The following is a 16013-nucleotide window of genomic DNA, read 5'->3' as shown; positions in this document are numbered from 1 at the left end:
GTCCCAGGAGCAGGCAACCTCGTTTTCCTCCCACAGAGTAGCTGATGGTTTCAAACTCTTGATCTTGCAGTTAGTATCCCAACTCTTAACCCCTATACCACCAGGCTTCCTCGGAGACGGATACCATGTGAAAAGATCTCTACAAGCAGCTGGGGAGCTCCCAGAGTGCCCTGGGCTGCAGACACGGAGAGAGATGAGATCTTCCCTGAAGTCGATAGAGAGCCTTGCCCTGAAGCCCCTGAATTTGGACTCCAGAGCCCACACCTGTGAGACAAAACCCCGTTTTTCAAGTCACCCCCTGGCATTTTCTGTTATGACAGCATTACTCTGTGATGGCAGGTAACTGGTGCCAGCCTCGCTATACCAGGCACAGAGTCAGGTGCCAACAGGACAGAGTGACGGGGCTACGGGATGGAGCTTGTCTTAGCCCAGAGCCTGGCCCATCACAAGCCCACAATGCCTAGCCACTGAGTGGGCACCACTGCCATGGTGAGACCATGCACACAAAGCAAAACAAACCCACACGGTCGCCTCGTCTTGCCAGGTTTGCCTATTTACCCAGCGCACAAACCGAGACCTTTGAGCTGATCGAGTCTGAGCCTGAAAACCCTGGGAAGTGAGGGGGCAGCCGGGTCACCCTGGCTCTGCTAAAGAGGTGAAGAGCAGGAGGTGAGAGTGGCAAAGTAACACATGGAGGCGGAGGGACTGGGCCTTGAACCTCCAAACCCAAAGCTCTTTCCTATCACGGCCCATCGACGGAGTTATAGCTCTGGACTCGCTGGCCAGGTGGGTGCACTCTGAGCTCCAAGGAAGTGAGGCCTCAGCCACACGGGCCTTTTCATTGCTGTACACCTTTGCCAAGTTCCAACGAGACCCTGGGGGATGAGGGGCCAGAGCACGCTAACTCTCTCCGTGGGACAAAGGAACCCATCGCAAGCAGTCCAGAACCATTTAAAACCCCGCCACCTGGGGATCTGTCAGCCTAGGGCCCCAGGAAATCTTTCCACCAACAGAAGTGACATTAGCACAGGCTTTCCCAGGGTGGTAGAGCCCCTCCTGCCTCTCCTGGAGGGTCACTTTTCCTCAGTCCAGCCCTGAAGAGGAAGGCATGCCCAGGAGAGGACAAAGCCAGGCAGCAGGGGGCCATCTGAAGGCAAGCTGGTATGGTCCCCACTCGCGCTGAGCCAGCTTTGAAGCCAGACCACTCTCCTGGCCTGGGGTCGGAGGGCCCTGGGATGGTGTTTCTAGGAGGTCAGTCTCCTCATTGCAGAGAGATGGATTCTGAGGCTCAGCCATGGCCACAGGGCCACCTAGTCAGAATCCCTCTCTCCACAGTCTGGTTCCCCCTCACCATGAAGGTGACCCTGTGGGGGTGCCGAGTTCCTACTTCTTGATCTTTTCCTGTTATTTTATCTCCCTCTCTTTTCCCCAGAGTCCTGCAACTCTCTCTCTCTCTCACTCTTATACACATACATATGTACAAAGTTGCTCACTCACAGCATCTACACACCCCCCCACACACATAAGTAGGTTCTTGATTTACATTTAAAGAAACTATGGCCCAGATTATTGGTTCAAGAACAAGAGTCAGCAAGTGATGGAGCTTGGAGCTGTGTCTTTGAGGGGTTCTTATAGAGCAAAACTGACCACCTCATTCCAGGGCGAGGAAGGAAAGCACGAGTGTCCAGCTACTCCCAGACTGCCCGCCAGGTGGTCTGGGAATTTACCCAGGCTGCTTTGCAGGGCGTGGGTACTGGGCAAACAGCCGACCACCCTTTGGGGTAACTCGGTATCAGTCAGAAGGTGAGACCCGCATGGTCCCACGCTGGGAAGGCGGCTCTCTTTCGCCAAAGAGAGCTCTGAGGCTGCTAATTGGCCTCAACAAGCCGCTGAAAATATCACTGCTCTGGGTATGAAAACCCATGTGAAAAAAATAAGAATAACATGGCTTTCAGGTCAGCTACCTTTGAGCAGTGGCCCAGCCAGGCGGGCAGGCAAGTGGGGGCCACAGCCCTACAGGGAGGCAGGCGGGAGCACGCGGGGACAGGCACCAGGCGGGGATCAAAGGGCCTTTCTCTGTGAGCCCACGCCAGGGCGCCACCACTTGAAGGACGTTTGTGTGGGGAGGCAGGGGTCCAATCGGAGGCTTCCAGCTGAACCTGGAGCGACAGGCCCACGTCTCCGCAAGTGACCTCTGAGAGGGGCTGGGGGCGTGTGGGGGCGCAAGTCCCCCAGGAGGCCCTGGAAGAGAAGGCCCATTTACAGGGCCACCATGGCAGTCCAGCCTGCGGGCAGAGCCAAGGAGATATCCGATGACGGGGACACCCTGCCCAGGGAGTGGACGTGTCCCAAACCAGTGGATGGCAGAAGAGTGAAGCAGTAAAGAAGAGCCTGTGCCAGCAGGCTAGGGTGTACCATCAGATTTGACTTGGGGACATGAGAGCCAGACAAGGCCCTCGACGCAGACGGAGGGCCAGGCTTGCCAGGGAGGCCCTGGCGGGGACCCCCATCTATAGGAGAAAGGCTTTTGTCAATGGCGATGAGGGTGGGCCTTGTCCTTCATCCCCTGGCCCCCAGCAAAGAGGCACACATGTTCCTCTTGGCTGGCTATTCCCTTTGACACCCTACCAACCAGGGCTCCACGGAGCATCTCTGTCAGTGGACTTGAGGACATGGCTCTGCCCCTGACACACCCTGGGAGCCGGCCAAGGGCGCCTCTCTTTGTCCTCAGGAGGCTGAAGCTTGGGACTGGCCGTCATGGGGAGTGCTGTCCTAATACACAGAGCAGAACGCTAGGCTGCCCTTCCAGAAGAAAACGTTAATCAGAGCACCGTGGCCACCGGAGAAGATAGCTAACTGTGTGCAGCCTCACTGCTAGCCTGTGACACTCTCCTGCCCTGCTCTGCTGGCATCACCCATGCAGACAACGCCGGTGGAGACGGTCGCCCTGGAAGACAGCTTCTCTGAAGTGATGCTGAAGGCCAAGAGCAGGTTGAAAGGGCCCGCCACAAGGACTCGGAGAAGCCGGTGCAGGCTTAAAGAGTAAGAGACTGAGCCAGGTTTCTCCTGTCCTTTGCTGAATGGAAGATGCCACCTCCTCCTCCCTGACCGGAAGATGGAGTCAGATGCTCTGAGGTCTTGCCACCTCCAGCTTCTGTAATTACTGATGCTGTCAGCTTTTCCAGAGTCCCCTCAGCAGGGATGAATGACACGGCCAGATGGCAGAGCTGCTCACTGCTGTCCTTTCGGGAGAAACACCCAGTCCACCCACACTGGCCTCTGCAGCTTGCCTGTGGGGACCATGTGTGCCGGGGAGGCACTCTGCTCTGTTCTCCACCACACTGTGGGGTTGGCACCCCTGACCCCTTCCTGCCTGGGGACTCTGGGTTCCTGTATCTAACAGGCTAGACGAGTAACTTGCAGCTCCCATTGGTTCCTGGACGCTCCTACCCTCCCTTGCCCCGGCAGGCCTGGTGGTGGTAAGGACGGCCCCTGTTGCTACCCTGGGTGGACTGCACCCTTTGTTACTGGTTTCCTTGTTAAGCAGTGGAGGCTGCCCTAATTCATGGTGACCCCATTCCCAGTAGGATTGAACTGTTGTGATCCATAGGTTTTCATTGGCTGATTTTCCGGGACAATGCCAGACTTTTCTTCCGTTCCGAGTCCATCTTAGACAGTAAGCTCTGCTGAAATCTGCCAAGTATCTATGACGGTTAATGTTAGGTGCCATACTGACTGGGGCTAAGATTCCCAGTGATTTGGCAAAACACTGGCTTAGGGACTCTTCCATAATATAATACAATGTAATCATCTTTCATTTTGTGATCTGACTTGGGCAGCCAATGAGTTAAAAGGGGGTGTGGCCTGCCTCCAGTATATAAATAGGCGATCTGACAAAGCCCATGCACTCTCTCTTTCTCAACCCTCCACTCTTCTTGTCACCTGAGCTCCAGTTCTTGGGAATGGAGACCTGCAGGAGTCTCCAGCCTGCTGCCTGAACTGCACATCCTGGCCTAGTCAGTCCCCTGCAATCCTTGAACCAGCAGGGGTCCCCAGTTTTCTGTTGGCCCCATGGATTCAGGACTTGTCAGCTTCCACAAGTGTGTGAGCCATACCCTTCAAATCTCTGTCTTTATATATTTACATACAAATCGCACTGGTTTTGCCCATCTAGAGAAGCCAGAATAAGATATCATCACAGTCATGTGTTGATCAGCATTGCCAAGTGGCTGGGCCCGAGGTACACTGACCAGAAAATCCACTGTCGTGCTATGCTACCTACCACCTTGTAAGCAGCCCATCATGAAACGCTCAGTAATCCACACTCTGAGTGCCTACCAGGACCCAACCTTGTACCTGCATGTCCTGCAGACTGGTGGTCACTGACCTGCTTCTTCTTGGATCCCAGGGACTATTGAAACTTTGTTGGGAGGATCAGACAGGGCAACTAGGGGCCTGCTGCTCAACCCCAAAGGCTCCAACAACCCTTGCCTACTGCTGTTCAAACCCCTGAGAAGACTCTTGCCACACAGAATAGAGCCAGCACGGGTCACTAACAGGATGTTACAGAAATGACTGTGTGGACCTCAGAGACTAAGTCGTAAAAGAAAGATGCAAGTGGTAGGAGGGGCGATGGCCTGGTATACCAGATAGAACGGAGGAAAATGTAGAACAAAATTCAAAATCCTAAAACTTGGCTAGGCTTACTGAACTGATAGAGACCAGAGGAACCCCGAGACGATTGTACTTGGAACTTGGACCTGAGCTAGTTTTAGAAGTCATCTTAAAGCCAAATAATAAAATTGGCTTATAAAATAAACAATCTCACAAATGAATAATGCACTCCTTGAAACAATAAACTCTATGAGATCAAACGACCAACATTTACCCAAAAGCAAAGGAGAAAATGCAAGGAGGGGGTGGGGAAGCTAGAGCAACGGAAACAGAGCAAACAAACTGAAAATCGTGAGAAGGCTGACACCTTGTGAGAATTGCGGTCGGCATCATGGGATACATTTCAAACTATACGTTTTACTGTGTTTTCGGTGAAAATTTACAGAGCAGATTAAGTTCCCATTTAAAATTTTCTACACAGCTTGTTCTATGATGCCTTTCATAATGTATTAACGTTCTCATTGCTTCCAATTTGGGGGGCTCTGTTCCTATCAATCTAATTAACAGTTGTATCGTGCACCTCCATTTTTTTTTTAGAGTAAATGTTGACCACTGGTCAGCTATGACATTCTAGCTGGTTATTTAAGGAAGCACAGTATTCAGGGGTGAGATTGTTCATCTTGTAGTTTAATCTGGGGTCTGGATAAAAGGAGGCCACCAGGAATGGCTTTCATTTCAAGTATCTTAGCACAATAGTTTTTTGGGGGGTCCCCCAGGTCTCTAGTAACCCACGAGTCGCGATTTGAAGGAATTTGAGTTTTGTTCTCATTTCCCTCCTTTTCTATCCAGGACGTTCTCTTGTGTCCCTAGTCAAACAGCTGGTGGTGGTATCCAGGCACGATCTAGTCCTGCTCTCAGGCGAGATGAGGCACTAATTCACTCACTAATGAGTCCTGTGACTAGCTTCTTCGCTGAGTTTTCGGTTTCCTTCATTCTTGTTGAGGATCTCTGGTGGTTACTGGTTGGGCTGCTAACTGCAAGGTCAGCAGTTCGAAACCTCCAGCCAATCTTAGGGGAGAAAGACAAGGCCTTCGACTCCCGCAACCAGTGACAGTCTCTGAAACCCAAAGGGGCACTTGCACCTTGCTCTGTAGGGATGCTCCGGGTCAGCGTCCACTCGATGGCAGTGAGCTAATGCTCTTTCCTTTCAGAGCAGTTATACCTGAGCAGGTGACTCATAGCTTTTAAGAAAGATTTCAGGTGCCTTTCACCAAAGTAGGATGCAGAACACTGTCCATGAACTATGCTATGCCAATTGACCGAGTTACCCCACAAGTTGATGGGCCAAGCCTTCAAAACCCATAAAGTTATCCAGGAATGCATTTGGTTGTATCTGGGCAGTATCCATAACTGCGCCCCCTCTATGGTATACAAGGGTAACTCAAAGATTATTGCTACAAAACCCTACAAACCTTTCTTAAGCAAAAATATCAAAATGTGAAGCTACCATTTCTGAACACAGCCTCTATCTATCTATATCCTTCTGGAGGCAGTGTTTCCATCTCTCCAACCCTTTCTGAAGAATTCGGTGCACTTGGATTTGCACCATGCCAAAACAGCGATTTTGGAATCCTCAAGGGACTCAGATCGTGCTCCTCAGAAATGTTTTTTGTTTTGGAAACAAAAAGCAGCCAAAAGGGACACAAGATCAGAACGGTAGGGTGGACAGGGCAAGGTTTCCCAGTGGAATTCTCAATGACTGCTCTTGCGGCCTTAAAAGAACGAGCAAAGAAAGAAAGGAGAGAAACCACAGTGGACCTATGGTGACCGTGGGTGAAAGAGGAAGTTTTTGCTGGGGGGGGGGCACCGAGTTTAATTTAATGGTGGTGGACTAATTTGGAAAAGTAGATGAATTGTGTTGCACACATGGAGAGTAGAATCATGGCACAGAATTATACATGCGGAGGGGCCGACTTGGAGAATGCGTGGCTGCATAGATCGTAGAAGCTACACTGATGGTGAGCGCAAGGAGGAGGAAAATGTGCTCCAGTTGACCGCAGTAATGATGGTACAACTCTCCTGGCTATGGCTGAACAACTGAATGGTATCACATGTGGAAGAAGTGTCAAAATGGTTTCATATTTTTAAAAAAGAGAACGATCAGGAGCATTCTGATAGAAAAGAATTCCTTGGTGCAAATTTCCTGACCTTTTTCAATTTGCTTAAATTGAAAACTGAAAAAATCTTTATAATAAGCTCCCATGAGTGCCTATTGAGAGTATCTCTTGGCAATCCCCAAGCCCCGAGCTAATCTCTCTGCCCTCATCTTTGAAGTCTTCCCAACTTTCCTTAAAATGCATGATCCATCTAAAACTGTGGTCCTCAACCTTCCTAATGCCGCAACCGTTTCACACACGTCCTCGTGTTGTAGTGACCCCCAACCATAAATTTATTTTTGTTGCTCCTTCATCACTGTAATTTTGCTACTGTTATGAATCGGGCGATGCCTGTGAAAGGGTCATTCGACACACACCCCCCAAAGGGGTTGCGACCCACAGATTGAGAACCGCTGATCTAAAACCTATTGTTTTCTTTGGGACAATATTCCTTTAAACTTCTTGCACAGCTCCAATGATTTGGAAAGATGTCCACTTGACTTCTGTTAAAAATTCTATATCAAGTACTCCCTCAACAAAGAACACTTTGTTTTAAAAACCTGGCATTCTGTGATGCTCACCTTCCCTGACATGATCCTTGAAGACAAAATGAGTGCATAAGCTAATGTAGTGAAGAAAGCTGATGGTGCCAGGCTACCACAAGATATAGCATCCGGGGTCTTAAAGGCTTGAAGATAAACAAACAGCCCTCTAGCTGAGAAGCAACAAAGCCCATATGGAGGAAGCACACCAGCCTGTATGATCATGAGGTATCAGTGAGATCAGGTATCAGGCATCTAAGACCCAGAAAAAAAGTCATATCGATATGAATGAGGGGGAGGGCAGAATGGAGACCCAAAGCCCATCTGTGGACAATTGGACATCCCCTTACAGAAGGCCATGGGGAGGAGATGAGCCAGTCAGGGTGCAGGATAGCACCAATGAAGCGTACAACTTTCCTCTGGTTCTTTAATGCGCCTGCCTCCCCCTACTATCATGACCCCAATTCTACCTTAAAAATCTGGCTAGACCAGAGGATGTACACTGGTACAGATAGGAAATGGAAACACAGGGAATCCAGGACAGAAAAACCCCTCAGTACCAATAATGAGAGTAGTGATACCAGGAGGGGAAGAGGAAGGTGAGGGGAGAAAGGGGGAACCAATCATAATGATTGACATTATAACCCCCTTCCAGGTGGATGGACAACAGAAAAGTGGGTGAAGGGAGACAGCAGTCAGTGTAAAACATGAAAAAAAATAATTTATACCTTATCAAGGGTTCATGAGGGAGGGAGAGTTGGGGAGGGGGGAAATAAGCTGATACCAAAGGCTCAAGTAGAAATAAAATGTTTTGAACATGATGATGGCAACATATGTACAAATGTGCTTGACACAATGGATGTATGTATGAATTGTGATAAGAGCAATAAGAGCCCCAATAAAATGACTTAATAAATTTTAAAAAATCTGTGATAATCTTGACCTCAACATTGGTTTTACCCCCCATTGTACGGAACTGTCCCTCTTTTGGAAGGCATCCTACTGAGTGAATTTGTCTGTAGCCGCCCAATGATCACAGCACCCTGTTTAAACATGTTTTGTTTGGAATAACCCTGTGCCTGTATGATCTGGAACCCCAGATGCAATACTTTTTGACCCAGTTATGTGTGTGTATGAATACGTGTGTGCGTGCATCATTGGAAAATTCCGTTATCTTTCTGTTCCACTTTCCCATGACCTTTCTGAAGCCCCGTCATATTCACCACACACACACACACACACACACACACACACACACACACACACACACACACGGGTTGCTTCATTTCAAGGAGATGGTTGACATAGTTGTAGTCCCAAGTCTGTGGGCCACACATCAGACTGGAAGCTTCTCCTGACTCATTTAGTTGCTGGGAATGATAAACTCTAGATCAGCACGTAAGAAGGTAGGCTGCTGCCTCACTGATGTAGAGGCCAACAGATTTAAAGACCAGCAGGTAACACAGGTTCAAGTGCAAAGAATCACAGGCCAAATGATAACCAGTCAGATACAAGATCTGAATTGAGCAAAAAGCCAAAGAGATTGACCAGAGTGTCCAAATGGATGCAGGCCATCTACCCCACCCCACCCCCTAAAAGAAACTCCCTTTCTTGGATTGGCTGCTCCTAGCCAGTTTCATCATGGAAGTGATTCCATTATATAAGAACTCAGGGTAAACTACATCATTACAGAACTGCCATGCTACATCACAACTGACAAACCCAAGTCGCATGGCCTAGTCAAGTTCACACACAACCTTAACCATCACATTTGCCTTTTATAATGAATTTTTACTTAAAATCCATTTTACTTAAAGGCCATTCCTGGTATCTTTTGGTTACTGTTTAGTATATCTAGATATCTAGATAGATATCCAGATATCTAGACAGATAAATGTACATACTTTCCCCCACATCCTTTGATCTTTAACATATTTCTGTCTTTGGTTCTAAGCTGTGTCTCTTGTAGGCAACATATTGATGGATAATGTTGTTGTTTTTATCCACTCTTTGACTCACTGTCTCCTGACTGGGGCTTTTAAGCCATTTACATTCAGTGTGATGGCCGATGGGTAAGGATGTACTGCTGTCTGTTTGTCATGCTCTTTTGTGGTGTCAAATAGTTTCTTTGTTCTGCTTCATTTTCTGTGCTGAGTTCATGGATTTCTTTTTATTGCCTTCGCTGTTATTGACGCTGTGTTTCTGAGTCCCTTTTATTTTCTTCTTCTTTAGTTTGGTGAAGAGATGTGCTTTCTCTGTGGTTATTCTGAAGTGTACTCATATATTCCTAAATTTAAAACACTGTCCTATCTTTCTACCACCTTCCATATGAAGTTCTATAACTACGTCATTCATTACCACGTACTCCCCATTTTTGTTTAGAAGTTGCTGTCATTTACAGATTGAGATCTCTGGTTCCCGGTCTCCAGTTTTATTTTCCTTTTGAGAATTTTTTAACTCTAGGTGATGCTCCTGTGTGTCTTAATCTCAGGTTCTTGCCTGGTATTATTAAGGATCCCTTTTAAAATTTCTTGTGAAGTTGGTGTGGGTTTTTATAAAATTCCATAATTTCTGTTTATCTAGGAATGTTGTGGTTTCAGCATTGTATTTGAATGACTCTTTTGCTGCATATATGATTCTTGGTTAGCAATTCCCCTACCCCACCCAGGGTTTCAGATATGCCATCCTCTGTTTACTTGTCTGCAAAGCTTCTGCTGAGGAACCAAGACTAAGTCACTACTGACCATCCTTTGTAGGTAATATTGCATTTTTTCTCACCAGCTGGATTAGGCTATGCCTTGGAGACTTTGTGTAATGGATTTATAGTGCTTCTTAAATTGAAATCTTCTCTTCTCTTTCATGATAGTAAGAAGTTTTCTGTCAATAAATCTTCCAAGAACTAGGAGGCAAAAGACATTTATAGAAGTATACACATAGGCAGGTACATATGTAAATATATTATTATATACCGACAGGGATATAGGTTCAGGTACACATATTTATAGGTTAAGTATTAAAATAGCAGACGGACATTGGGCCTCTACTCAAGTCCTTCCTCAATGCAAGAACACTTTGTTCTAATAACCTACCATTCTGTGATGCTCACCTTTTTGACAAGATCACTAAAGACAAAATGGGTGTATAAGTTAAGTGGTGAAGAAAGCTGATGGTGCCTGGTTATTACAAGATATAGCATCGGGGGTCTTAAAGGCTTGAAGTTAAACAAGCAGCCATCTAGCAGGAAAGCAACAAAGCCCACATGGAAGAAGCACACCAACCCTGTGATCACGAGGTATCAACGGGATCAGATATCAGGCATCAGGAGACCCAAAACAATCAACCATTTTGATGCAAATGAGGTGCGTCAGAATGGAGTCCCAAAGCCTATCCTTAGATAACTGGACATCTCCTCATAAGAGAGTCACAAGGAAGGGCCGAGCCAGCTAGGGTGCAGTGTAGCACCAATGAAACATACAACATTCCTCTAGCTCTTTAATGTTTCCCGACCCCCACTATCATGACCCCGCTTCTATCTTACAAATCTGGCTAGACCAGAGCATGTATGTACCCTGAACAGGTAAGAGCTCTCAACACACAGGATCCAGGACAGATAACCTCCTCAAGACCAATAATGAGATTAGCGATACCGTGAGATTAGGGGTAAGGTGGGGGGGGACAAGGGGGAGAAAGGGGAACTGATGACCACCTCCCCGCCCCCCCACCCCACAAGGGGATGAACAACAGAAATGTGGGTGAAGGGAGAGTGGATGTGTAAAATATGAAAATAAAAGTAATTTATAAATTATTAGGGGTTCGTAAGGTGGGGAGGAGGAAAAAAGAGGAGCTGACACCAAAGGCTCAAATAGAAAGAAAATGTTTTGGAAATGATGATGGCAACATATGTATAAATGTGCTTGATATAATCGATGTACGGATTGTTATAAGAGCGGTAAGAGCCCCCAATAAAACTATTCATTAAAATTCACAAATAAATAAATCTTCCAAAATTCTCTTTTTTGGATGTTTCTCCCAACCCCCCCCCTTTCCTCCTCTTCTGGAATTGCACTTACACCTAAATTTACCTTCTTCTATTTGTTTTGTTGCTTTCTCAAACAGATCAGTATCAAGGGATTGGTCTCTATTTCACTGATTCTTTCTTCCATTGCTTCAACTAACATCTATTTCTGATATTTTACTGATCTCTTGGATTTCTAGTTGTTCTTTTTGCTTGATTTCTAATTATCTATTTACTTTGTCATTCGGTTCTTGAATTCTTCTAGGGTCTTGTCTGTGTTTTTTTCAATCACTTTCAAGATCCTATATATAAATGCCATTCGATGTCTTTTTCAGGTGGCTCTGTTACCATTTCTTCCCTGGGAAGGGCTTCGGCCCCTCCGTTTTGCTCTTTTCTTTGAGCCATTGTGTTTCTCCCTCCATAGAAGGGGGGTTGAACAAGTCTAGGCAACATTTTCATTTATTATGAACTTTTTAAAGCCTCCTTGAATGAAGTGTTATTGTCTGCTGTCTCCAAGGCATTCTGGTGTTAGTTTATTTATGTATCTACTTTTAAATTGATTTCATGGATGTTTCTTTTGCGTTGGCTTTTTGTTTGGCTTGGTTTTGATGTACCTGGAGCTTGGTTTCTTCTCGTTCTTGTTAGACTGCCTGTCTTCCTTTGTAGTGCTTTGATTGCTGCTGTTTTGTGGCTGGCTGGGCATGACTGCCTCTCACTAATGGGTATGGTGGATTACACCCACACATGAGTTGTCTGTGATTATGCTCATATGTCTTCTCCTACCGGGTTGAGTGGAGGAGGGAGAGCAGGTTCTTTCCTTAGTCCTGGGTGGCAAGTATTGGATGGTTAGGGTCCCTTCACAGTCCCTGGGGGACTGCAGGGTCCTTCTGGGTCGGTGCTAGCAGTTAGTGCGTGTTTCCCACCAGGAGGGAATGCTACTCAAATGAGTGTGGCAGGTCTGCTGTGCACACCCCAAGTGGCATCTCAGTAGGAAGTGGGGAGCCAAGGGGGTTCAGTGCAGGTGCAGACGGCCTGCGGGAGCTGTCTGGGGGTGGGATGCGTGATAGTGCAGCCTGCCTGATGTGGGATGAGAGCACTCACATCTCCTGCACGTTGTTCGGCAGAGGTGTCGATGGCACCTGTCAAGATATGAATGGTGTGATGTGTGAGGTGCTGGGTTTGTCTAGCTGTCACTGCGGCGTGGGTACAGGGAGCATCCTCGCTGGTTGCTGGGCCGGGCACTGTGTGTTCTTACTGCCACGTGAGTGGGTGGGGCTTGTGCTTTGTCCTTTCTCCCCAGCATTATTTGCACAGACGGTCTGCCACCAGCTCTGCTCTGTTGGCAGTTGTTCTCTGGACGCCCCATTGAAGTGGCTGTTCAATGCTGGCCCCAGTGTCCATGCTGCTCCAGGCACTCTGCTTTTCTGCTGGCTTCGTCTGCTCCTTCGACTTTCTTTTTGATGCTTTGGGATCATGCCCGTTTCTTTGGGCCAATTGGACTTAGCCTCTGTTGCCGGGCTCATCCTAAAGTATGTATCTAGGACACTATACTGAGCAGAACCTCTTTCAACACACGTTTGTTGTTTCCTCAAGTCACAAAATGTTGAGGCCATTTGTTCCACAAGCGGGTGAGGGCGCTTCAAAGAATTAAATTTTCCCACAAACTCCTTCAAGCTCTCTCGTACATACCTAATATTTAATAAGTTAGTAAACACATAACTGGGAGCCCTAGTGGCCCAATGGGTGACCATGGAGCTGCTGGTGGTGTTTGAAGCCACAAATTCTCTGGAAGTGGAGGCTGTCTGTTCCGGTGATGACTGACAGCCTCAGAAGGCCACAAGGCGGTCCCACGGAGTCCTATGGGCGTTGCCCTAAGTCAGCATCGACTCAACAGCGGTGAGTTAGGTTTGGAGAAGTCACAGCTGGGTCTCGTGGTCACTTCATTTTAAAAATGCCTTTATTTATTTGTTTTCCATGTTTCATTTATCCAGAAAGCAAGCCATAGTATTTTCAGTTGCCACATATGCATGTGAAAATTGGGCACTGAATAAGGAAGCCTGGGCAGGGGGGAGGGGGGATCGATGCATTTGAATTGCGATGTGGGACTGCCAGAAGGACAAACAGATCTGTCTTGGAAGAAGTCTGACCAGAATGCTCCTTAGAGGCCAGCGTGGCAAAGTCTTACCACTTTAAACATACTGTCAGGAGAGACCAGTCCCTGAAGAAGGGCATCATGCTTGGTAAAGTGTGGGGGCATGAAAAAAGAGGAGGTCCCTCAATGAGAAGAGGTAACGCAAAACATGAATAAATGAATAAAAAGAGGTGGCGCAGTGGCTGCAGCAATGGGCTCAAGCATAGGAACCACTGTGAGGAGGGTGCAGGAGCGCACGGGTTCTATTCTATTGCACCTAGGGCCGCTCTGGGTTGGAACAGACTCGATGGCACTTGACCGCACTCCTCCTGCTCACGGTGTAGACCTCAGCCTCTGAAACAGAGCCGGGCACATAGGAGACACACAGTGTGAGCTGAGTGACACTCGCCGGTGGATGAGCAGCTTCCAAGCCTTCCTACAGCCCAAAGAGAAGAGACCCGAAGGCTTAAGTGAACCCCAAGTGTGGTGACGGGAGGCTCTCAGGGGTTCCAGCCTCTGGTCAAGGCCCCGGAGGACAGGTTAGAGAAGGCCATTCGTCTGAAAGTCCATGGAAAACCTCTCTTGGCCTATGGGGTTGACACTAAGCCCCATCCAATCCTAAAACCAGGCAAGCCCTTCAGCCCTGTCTCACCCCCGCACTTCCCCCACCCTACCCCAAGACCTGACCTAGTCAGAGCCTTGGCTTAGATTACTGACTCCATCCATAGCTCTGTGGGGGGGGGCATGAGGAGCCCCTCTTAAGCTCTAGGAATAACTAATCTCTACAGTCTGCCAAGTGAACCACAAAACAGTCCTGCTGCCCCGGTCACCCCTTAAAGCACAGCTGCAGTCTCCAACGTGACTTCCGCAGCCCAAACATCAAGAGGATGCCAAACAGCAGTCATTCCTGGGGACTACAGAGCCCAGAGCATGAGAGGCTCTTCTGATGGGCTCTTCTTCATCAATGCCACCTGGTAGGAATTCAGCCTGGCCGAGGAAGGATGGCCACACCAAGGACATTGCTGTCTCCTCCCTCTCTTGAGTACCGGCGTGGATGGAGGGAAACGTGTTAGACGAGACATGTGCCAGCCCTGGAAAACTCAATAAAGTCCTCATGCATAAGAGTGTTCCAGAGGCTGAGCACTTGACGTCACGGGGGGTGTTGAAAGGCCTCGCTAATTCCCTGGGATGCGGATAAAAATGCCAAGGGGAGAGAGGGCCAAACTCGCGCACGCAGCGGCACCGTCAGGACAGATGTAAAGAGCATTTGAGGTGTCAACTTGGGGAGCCAGACTCACACTTCCTTTCAGGCAAGGCAAAGAGTTCTTGGGACAGGCCCAGCACAAGGGAACGTCTGCACCACCAGAACGAGCATGGGCATCCACTGGATTTTTTCTTTTCTTTTCAAACGGACTATAAAAACGTCTAATAAAACACATGGCTGGAAAATTCCACTGGCTCCTGAGCTCTGCCTCGTCAGCTCTCTAGGCAGGTCCCAAGGCTGCCACTGCTCCGTCTTTTCCAATACAGGAGCCATGCTTGGTGTATGCTTCCCCTGGGGCCCCTTCTCCGCCTGCACTCCCCTCCTTGGTGACCTCATGTGGTCCCGGGGCTTTAACTACCAGCTAGTGGCTTGCAACTCCCCATTTTCTCTCGCAGCCCAGGCCTTGCTCCCAAACCTCCCCTTGAGCACTCGTCCCCTCTCGGACCCTTCCACTGGAGGTCTGATGGGCATCTCAAACTCAGCATGCCGAAGGTGGCCTGCCTGACCCTCGCCCCAGACAGAGTCCACCGTGGCCTTACTCTCACCCAGCTCTCTTATTGCTCGGTCAACACTTGGATGTCCTCCTTAATGCCTAAAACCCACACTCAGTCCCTCAGGAAATACTCTTTACGTGGCCTTCAAAACACAGCCCCAGTCCAACCATTGCTCACCACTGCCAAGGGTTTCTACCTTGAATTGAGCCATCCCACTGGGGCCTCACCCGATTGGTGCCATAGTCTCCTATCAGGTCTCCCCGTTCCCATCTGTGTCATCTCTGTGTATTAAGTTGTGCCACCCCAAAATTCATGTGGACGTCCTACCCCCAGTGTATGTGACTGTGACCTTGCCTGGAAAGTAGGATCTTAGAAGACATTATCAGCTAAGCAAAGGTGGATTATACCGCTGTGGGTGATTCCAAATCCTATATGACTAGTGTCCTATAAAAAAACAACAACACAAAAAACTCCCTGCCCCCACAGAGAAGAAGCACACGGCCTAAGCGAATACAAGGTGTTGAATGGACCATGTAGCAGATACAAAGGAACAAAAACAATCATTGTGTGATCACCTTCCTCACATAATTGCTGAAGACGAAAGTGTGCATAAGCAAGTGTGGTGAAGAAGGCTGATGGTGCCCGGCTACTGAGAGATATAGCGTCTGGGGACTTAAAGGCTTGAAAGCAAACAAGCGGCCATCTAGCCCAGAAGCAACAAAGCCCACACGGAAGCAGCACACCAACATAGGTGACCATGAAGGACAGAGGAGACCAGGTCTCCAACAACAAAGGTG

General features: G+C 48.2%; 1 protein-coding gene across 1 annotated transcript in view; it reads right to left on the bottom strand.

Moving 5' to 3' along the window:
- GRK5 (G protein-coupled receptor kinase 5) overlaps positions 1-16013 on the bottom strand; it is a 223387-nt gene that overhangs the window by 47370 nt on the left and 160004 nt on the right. The window lies entirely within an intron of this gene.

Source organism: Tenrec ecaudatus, chromosome 16 (assembly GCF_050624435.1).
Source record: "Tenrec ecaudatus isolate mTenEca1 chromosome 16, mTenEca1.hap1, whole genome shotgun sequence".
Lineage (NCBI taxonomy): Eukaryota > Metazoa > Chordata > Mammalia > Afrosoricida > Tenrecidae > Tenrec > Tenrec ecaudatus.
The sequence above is the reverse complement of the archived record's forward strand: the minus strand, read 5'-3'. Positions and strand labels throughout refer to the sequence as shown.